The 9,291-nt window shown below is 39.1% G+C and overlaps 1 pseudogene; it reads right to left on the bottom strand.

Annotated features, from left to right (window-relative positions):
• Positions 1 to 9,291, bottom strand: part of LOC111953245 (zinc-binding protein A33-like) — an 11,296-nt pseudogene that overhangs the window by 372 nt on the left and 1,633 nt on the right.

The raw sequence follows: 9,291 nt of genomic DNA on the forward strand, positions 1-9,291 counted from the left end.
GAAACAGATCTTGAGCTCTTGTTAATAAGGTGAAAGAAATTAGAGCTGCTATAATGTGGACATGACACTTAGAGCTTATAAGGGTGGAGACGGAATACTTAGAGAGCTCATGTGATGGTGGAAAAGAAATTCGATTCTGTCTATAATTGAGAAAACAGTAATCTTAGAGCTCTGTCTATATGGTGAGAAGAATAGAGCTCTGATGGTGAACGAAATTAGAGCTCTGGTATCATGGAGAAACAGACGACTTAGAGCTTGTTTATAATGTGTGACAGACACTTAGATCTCTGTCTATAATGGAGAAACAACCTTAGAGCTTGTTATATGGTGGAACAGAACACTTAGAGCCTTCTGGCTATATATGGACAGACCACTAGAGCACTCTAGAAAGGTGGAACAGAACACTTAGAGACTTGGTGATGGTGAAGATATACTTAGAAACTTGTCTATAATAACAAAATAGAGCTCTGTCTATAAGGTGACAGAAAATTAAGTACTGGATTATAATGTAGGAGAAAATCAGAATTAGAGCCCGTCTATAATGGGGAGACAGAACATAAAGACTCTGTCTATAGGTGGAACAGACTTAGAGTCTGTCTATAATGTGGAACAGAAACTTATTATACGTAAAGTTTTGTGTTTTTGTCTCAGTTATGATTGCTCATAACAAAGAAACAAAGCCTGGGGGAGTTTTGGTACACATTAATTTGTTATTTTTGATGTACCTGATATGGTATGTTTAATCATGAAAATGTTATAACTTTTACTATGGTATTTTTTTTAATATTAATTGTATTGATTTGAATTGCTAAATAAATGAATTTGTGATATAAATACTCCAATATATAGTTTAATATTTTGTCAATTAATCTTTAATAACAAATAGTGTTAACTATCTTGTATACGAAGAATGGCTGATATTGCTCTGTCATCATGTCATTACTCTGCTTCTACCAATAGAGGCAAGAGGGTAACTCAACATTACTCTCTACACTCAGCCACAAACTTCAAATCTGTATTCTAAGTATGACTCAAGCCAACCTCTTCCCCCTCCATTGGCGAGGACAATGGGAATCCGGAAAAAAACGAGCTCTCACTGAAAGATTATTTAGAATGGTCATCCACTGAATTCTCTTTCTATAGCTCGACTTCCGAAACTTTAATATTACTGGACATCCTGATTATTACTTGTTTTTTTCTAAGTTCACAGTTGTCTGACAGGTCCGAAAAGTGTTTTGATATTGTGTCTCTACTTATTGTTTCTCTTACACTTTACATCTAAATATGTAAGACCAACTGGGGCCTGTTGTCATCAAAGTAGAATTAAGACATCCGGATAAATAGATCACTGATGGCTCAATGAAGCAATTGCGTCAGCTTAATTGGTGCCCAAGAAAGCCAGTACCGACGGATTCATTAAGTCCAGGTAAACTATCTGATAGGTCGCGCTACGGGCTCACTCAAATAGAGAAGTCAGATTACTGATTTACCCATGGCAATAAGCGCGTACTTTTCCCGGTCGAAGCACAGTCTATGAAGCTACGAGGAGTATAAGAGAATATAATTAAGAAGAAAGGCAAACGCACAGTGATAATAAGAGAAAAAGCGTGGCAAAGTATTGCAAGACTGAATGCGTAAGTAGTGCCACAAATTAAACATCCCACGCTTCGTGAAACATCATATCTAAATATTTAATCAGCATTCCAAAATGCAGTTTCTGTAATATTAAATCGGTTAAACTTCTTTAATGAAAGGCACTGCATTGAGTTGAAATTGTGTAAGTAATCGCATTACACTGTATAAAATGGAACATGTTTTAGATATTTTAACTGAAACAAGACAAAAATACAAAGTAATTTTTGCAGGTGACCACATAAATGTGTGCTGTGTGTGTGTGTTGTTTGTGTGTTGGTCGTGTTGTGTGTTTTGTAGAATTAAACATGAACGGCCAAAATGAATGCAAGTCAACCATCAAATCAGAAATATGCAGAATGTATGGGTCTACTAATATTAATACAGTCACAACATAATAGTTGTACCGAAATGTGCTTGCTCACATATGCCTGTACTATTGTTTAGGAGTGAAAAAGAATTACCACAGAAACGGTGGGTACCAATGCGGTTAACCAAGAGTGACAGGCCTTGGATAAATAAGCAGCCGTCTAGAGGGATCGCCTGGGAAAGAGAGCATTAGGTTCTCCCAAGATGACCGCTTCTATTGTATGTTTCTCATACAGGGAATAACAACACATCATTATTGATCAATTTGGACTGTTACTTTTGGTACCTATACCTTGCTATGTACTGGCATGTTTTGTTATAGCCACCACTACAAAAGACATGCAGTGATCCAGTGAGTACTCATCAAAGGATCTGTATTGCATGTTCTGTTACTAGCTCAATATGATCGATTTAAATTGATAGGGAAGCAGCTGCACACAACCAGCATGATGAGAGACGATATGAGGGGAGACATCTCTTGAGGATTCAGAAGATGAGGTATATGTTAAGACTGGAAGTATTATTTACTCTAACAATGGTGAAGAGTCTATCAAAATCAAAAAATTATATTTTTTTAGGACCAGAGTACAGGAACACCTGGAACATATCGTATTTAATAAAGGACCAACTCAATTCAGCTGCCGCTAATTATTGTGTTCACAGCCACAAGCTTATCAGATAAGTCGATATGCAAACCTCCGGCGCAAAGAATGGCAGACATATACATTTATACAAGATAGAAAGATGGAAAATTTGCGTGGAGAGTCAGATAATTAAAATAGACAATTAGGAAACTGACTTGAAATAAAAACTTAGAAAGAGAGTAGATATCCTTAATTACAGTTTCTAATGTAAAACAAGTATTAATCATTATTTGTTCACTTTCCCTCTCCCAGTCAAGAGATGAAACTCAAATAAAATTAGGTATTATTCGGGTAAAGTCAAGTGAGCCATGCATAGAGTCTATATTGTAGCAACGACGGTGTGCATCTTTTAACTTGTTTTTATTTTCCCCAGCAGTCAGTACAAATTATGTTATACAGTGCTGCCCTCTTTTGCCCCCACCATCCCCAAGTGTGGCCTAGCCTATGAATAGCTGTGTGTTCCTTGCTTGAAATGGCATGCCAATTTGTGGAATTTGCTAAGAAGTCATTGTGCTGGGAGAGCCTTCAGGCGAGAAAGGTCTCAAGGGACCGGATGGACCACTGCTTCTGATCGACCATCTATATTGAAAGAATACAGTTTTTTTTGCAAGATGCATAGTAGTGACCGGTTCGATTAATGCACATGCAGGAGCCAGCATGAGTTGTGAGAATGTTGTGTGCTTGCGCTTTTTGCTATGGGAGCATTCCTGTACTCAGTGGGATCCAGAACAGCGTGAAAAGACAAATTTCCGCACAAATAAGGAGTGTGTTCATCAAATTAGCAATGTTATCTCTTCCTGGCAAGCGAGACCTGAATCAAGAAATTAAAGATGCAGGTAGATACAAATTACAGCAACCTGTAACAAATAGTAGGAATATACGTATTGTGTGAACAGGTTTCCAATGATCCAATGGTGCAGTGGACTGCACACCATTAGAAAAAACCTCTCAGGCCTGAGCATTTTGATGATAGGAAAATCTTTAACAAATATGTTCGGTGACATAACTTATTGATATGTCATTACGAACCCCTGCATTGCATGCTGTGCAATTGATATGGTGTAATTTCCTATCTTATGATTCAGATGTCGCAAATCCTGATGTGTAGATAAGCAATGTTTGTGCAAAATGCTGGAGTCATGATCAATTTTCGGTCTGAAATTATCATGCATCAAAGTAACCCAACCCTATTAAACCATAGGTTGTCCAGATATACTGTGCTTATGAGAGTGTAATGATGAGCTTTGTGTTAAGGTGAATCTCTGGGTTATCTGGAGACAGGGTATGGCTCCGTTTTCTTGATTTCAAACGATCAGGAACAAGCAGCTACAAATGCCCATGCAGACAGGCCGATTGCAAATGACTTTTCTGAGGCACGTTCACAGCTTCCCAACCAAATAGGTCGTTGTTAGGCATTGATATAACTTGGGCTTGTCTGTCTCCATTGGTGCTGAGAAGGAGAGGCCCAGAGTGCACCAGCATGGACTGGGACAATCCGTCATCTTTCCCCCCCTGATGCGACATGGGTCGGTGCTGAGGACAATATGGTCTTGAATATTTAGTAGTATGTGTCTTTCAAATTTTTAAATATGGTCCTGCGTTGAGAGGAATTGGTTTTTTTGGTCTGCTTTTGACGAATTGGTCTATGATGTTTTGGGTATTGTGTGTATAATAGTGAGTGATGCTCGCATCCATTTCATTTGTCTTGTTTCAGTTATGTTGTATGATTTGTCTGCATTTAATTTTAGGTGAACATGCAGTGTGTTATCATATACTAACCTATGAATGTGTATAGTAATCATTATTGTATTAATATTTGGATTTGTGCTTTCCATCTGTAGAGTCATGATTCAGTTATCGAAAGAGCTGAATGTTTACACTGCTTGTTTGTCTTATAATAAGAACATATGTTATCATTGATGTTTTTATATTCATATGGAATCGTGTATGTTTATCGAGTACTAGGGCCACCTGAATAAAAGGATAACAGTCATAATTTATGAGGCGGTTTTTCTGCAAAAAGCTACATATTGTTTTTACAGTTTGATACTTGACATGTGATCTTAATATCTGGTATCAGCATGTTTGTTATATGAAATCATCCTGAGTACAATTTCACGAAATGCCGCACATTTCTGTCTTTTATACAGACTGTCTCCTTGTAAAACAAGGTTACAATATTATTGACTTGTGTTTTTTTCCCTTGTGGCCACTATTTTATATTTATATTATGCTTATAGTCCATGGAACTGTAAATATCTATATATAGCAACATCATTATAATATCATTTTTAATCCAAAATCATTGAAATTAATGATCAACGATTAAATTATATAGAAGTGGGTCCTAAGTTATAATTGATAAAAATGTTATATGTGAGCATGAAATTAACTATTGGTTTTCCATTTGTGTGACTGCTGATGACAGTTAGATTGAGATTAAATAGATATAGAGAATTTAGCTGGTCGGAGCAGTAGCTCACAGATAAATTCCATGGTAATTTATAACCATAACATATCTCCTGCCCTATCCATTTAGTGCAACGGATTACGGATATTGAGCGAGGATACAAATATTGGTTAATCCCTTATGTAGTTTGTGCAACAGCTCTGGTAACACAACAGGTCAACCCAAGTCAACCACCAGGTAACAACAGCACCACCAACCATGATAGTGAGGGATCATGTGTACTGTTCTCTTAAGACTATTCTACTCATCAAATAAAAATCGCAGTACAAAAATTGTGTAAGAAGTGTACAGTGGGTTATATAGGAATAGTGGGGATTAAAAGTGAAAGGTTTGTATAACGCGGAGAGGGGGGTGGTCTGGGGATGTTCTGCCGGGGAGGGGTGTCTGGGTTGTTCTTGCGGGGAGGTTCTGGGGTTAGTTCTGCGGGGGAGGGAGTGTCTGGGGTTTGCAGTCTTCAGTTTTCAGGAAAAGAGTTGGATGTGAATGGAGACAGAATGCAGTGGGAGACGTAGCAGAGGGATAATTGGATGAGTAAACATTTTATGCCTCGCACATTCACAGTGCATAAAGAGGAGGGAGAAAGCGTGAGGAGATTTTTTACCAAGTGAAGCACAATTCATTATGTGACTGATCGCATAATAATATTTGTATCTCTGTGTATGTGTGTTGTTGTCGTATCGTTGGCTAGAGATACAGAATGTCCAGAGAGGATTCTGTTATCAGAGAGAACTGCATGAACGTTCTCATGGAGAATCTTGCGCTCCCTCTGGAGTGCGACTACAACAAAACACGACAGTGTAACCAGCAGTTAGCACAACACGACAGTTAACATCACAGGTTAAACAAACTGACCAGGTTAAACAACCAGGTTTAACCAACACCAGGTTTAACACAGCAGGTTAACCACACGACAGTTAACACAACCAGGTTTAACCAGCAAGTTAACAAAGACCAGACGTTAACACAGACAGGTTAACCCACAAAGGTAAAAACAAAGGTTAACACAGCTAGGTAAAAACACGACCAAGGTTAACACACCGTTACACAGCCAGGTACAACCACAGGTAACACAACGAGTGTTAACACATAGAGACAGTTAACACACCCAAAGCTTAACAAAAAACGCTTAAATAAGCAGGTTTCAACAAAACCTTTGGTAACACAAAGAACAAGTTTAACACGCAGTACAACAAAAGAAGGTTAACAAACAAGTAACACAAGACCAGGTTAACACAGACAGGTTAACCACCACAAGTTAACACAACGAACTAGGTAACAGCCCAGCAGGTTAAACACGAATAACACAAACACACAGGTTAACACACAACAGAACAGAGTTAACACAAAAAAGTTTAAACAAGCAGGTTAACAAAAACTCGTTAACAACGAACAAGTTAACGACAATATAACATCAACATACAGGATAAAAAAACTACAGTGTTAACTCAACCAGGTTAAACAAAGCAGTTAACCTACAAAAACTAAATGTTAAACAAATACTAGGTTAAACTACAACATACCAGGATTAAAAGTAATACATACCAGGTTAACAGAACACAACCGTTACACAACACTACCAGGTTACAGACACACAACCAGGTTAAGCAGGTTAAGAACATCATACAGGTAGACATAAAACTCAGGTTAGACACAACAAGAACATTAACATATCAATAAGTTACATCAACATATCAGATAAACAATAAAGATCAGGTTTAACACACAGTTAAAAACGTTAACAAAAAACTACGAGGTTAACACAACACTACCTATTACACAACATACAGGATTAAATAACAACAGTAAGAACAAACAGTTAACACAGACACTACCAGTTAACAGAACTCAACAGGTTAATCAAACAGTAAAGAACAAAACAGGTAATCAAAGGTTAACCGAAAAACCAGTACACAAACCCACCAGGTGAACACAACAATCCATTATAGACAGAGGATCTAAGTGTTCTGTTCCACCATCACAGAGGCTCTAAGTGTTCTGTTCCACCATCACAGAGGCTCTAAGTGTTCTGTTTCACCATCACAGAGGCTCGAAGTGTTCTGTTCCACCATCACAGAGGCTCGAAGTGTTCTGTTCCACCATCACAGAGGCTCGAAGTGTTCTGTTCCACCATCACAGAGACTCGAAGTGTTCTGTTCCACCATCACAGAGGCCTACCCTGGTAATATGCTCATTGGCTGGAGGGCACATTCATTGAGAAGATACGGAAAGACTCTCTCAGTGAAAGTGTGTGTAATAGTGTATAAATGTGTGTTATTATCAGGGTCAGAGAATGACAGCGTTCCTCTGTCCCAGTCCAGCTGCACTCTGATCCTCTGGGGTTTCTGTCTCAATCTGAGCTGGATGTCTGGCCGCGGTGGGGACTCTACTTTATATCTAATATCACCACCAACATCATAACCATAAGCATCACAGGGGCTTACACACCAAAGGCTTAAACACCAGAATCCACTTTCTACTTTTGCCTTCCTCTGGACAGACTCTGCTATCACACCCAGGGCTTTATTGAACCCTACCTCAACCTCCCAGCTGTGTGTCCCTGAGTTAAAGCCCTCAGAGCCCAAGACCATTTTATAGTAATTAAACCTCTCTGGGTTGTCAGGAAGCTGCTGTCTCTCTTCATTGTATATGGCACTGGTCAGGTCCTCAGACAGGATGAGATTTGGGTTGGCAGTGTTGGGGTCCAGAATCACAGGATCTGAGGGAGATCAGAGATAGGGTATTATTTTTTGTTATTGTTTGATGATTGTTGTTTGTTGTTGTTGTTGATGATGAAGTGTGCTCTCTAATCCCCTAGCTGTGTGTGTGGACCTTTTAGCAAAAAGGTATTTAGCATTTGTAATGTAATGTGAAGATAATGAGAGATGACAAACTGTTGTGCAGAAAAGGTTATTGTTTTGGCTAAGTAGGTAATAGTATGAGTTTAATCCGCAGTGTTCAGCGATCTAGAAGAACTGTCATGCTCACAGTATTTCACAATGCCCTGCATCTCCTCCCAGACTCTGAACTGCAGGTTTCCCAGGTGTTTGGCCACATCTATCAGCGCTCCTGAGACCAGCTGTGGATCCGGCAGTGTGCACTGGGTTCTGGAAGAACGTTCAGGAGTCAGTGTTGCTGTAGGGTTGGGTTCAGAACCACAGAGAAGAGAGAGATAGGAGGCAGATCACTTACCTTACCACTGTGGCCTTATAGTTCTGAAAAAACAGAAGACAAGATTAAATGAAACAATCAATCAATATTAACCAGTCAACCGATACACATACCAACACATCATGTCAACTTAGAGAGCGCAGTACTGACCTGTAGGAATGAGATGTCTTCAGCTCTCAGCTCCTCCTCTAAGGCTCTGATTGTGTCTGAAAGTGATGATATCTCTCCGCTCATCTCCTCAATCTTCTCCTTCATCACCTGACTCTTCTGCTCCTCTTCCTCCCTCAGAACAGCTATCCTCACCTCCTCTTCCTCTCGTAGAAACTGATGGAGCTTCTCAAATTCCTTTCTAATCCGTATCTCTGTGCTCTGGGCCTTGTTCTGGACCTTCTTAATCCGTATTCTCTTGTGCTCTGGCCTTGTTCTGGACACAAGATAACAAAGCATTACATGATTTAAATGTTCCTTTCTATCCGTATCTCTGTGCTCTGGGCCTTGTTCTGGACACAGAGGATAAGGCATTACATGATTAAAATGTTCCTTTCTAATCCTATCTCTGCTGCTCTGGGCCTTTGTCTGGAGAACAGAGAGGGGGAAATGGCATTACATTATGTTAAATGTTCCTTTCTAATCCGTATCAATCTTCTCTGGGCCTTGTTCTGACAGAAGATAACAAAGGCATTACATGTTCTAAATGTTCCTTTCAATCGTATCTCTGTCTCTGGCCTTGTTCTGGACACATGAGATAACAAAAGGCTACGGATTTTAAATGTTCACTTCTAAATCCGTATTCTTTGCTCTGGCGCTTTTCTGACAGAGAGCAGAACAAAAGCATTACATGTATTTAAAGTTCCTTTCTAATCGTATCTCTGTAGCTCTAGGCCTTAGTTCTGAGCAGAGAGAGGAAAGGCATAATATTTAAATGTTCCTTTCTATCCGTATTCTCTTGCTCTGGCCTGTTCTGACACAAAGATAACAAGGCATTACATTATTTAAATGTCCTTTCTA

This window comes from Salvelinus sp. IW2-2015, linkage group LG27 (genome assembly GCF_002910315.2).
Source record: "Salvelinus sp. IW2-2015 linkage group LG27, ASM291031v2, whole genome shotgun sequence".
Taxonomy (NCBI): Eukaryota; Metazoa; Chordata; class Actinopteri; order Salmoniformes; family Salmonidae; genus Salvelinus; species Salvelinus sp. IW2-2015.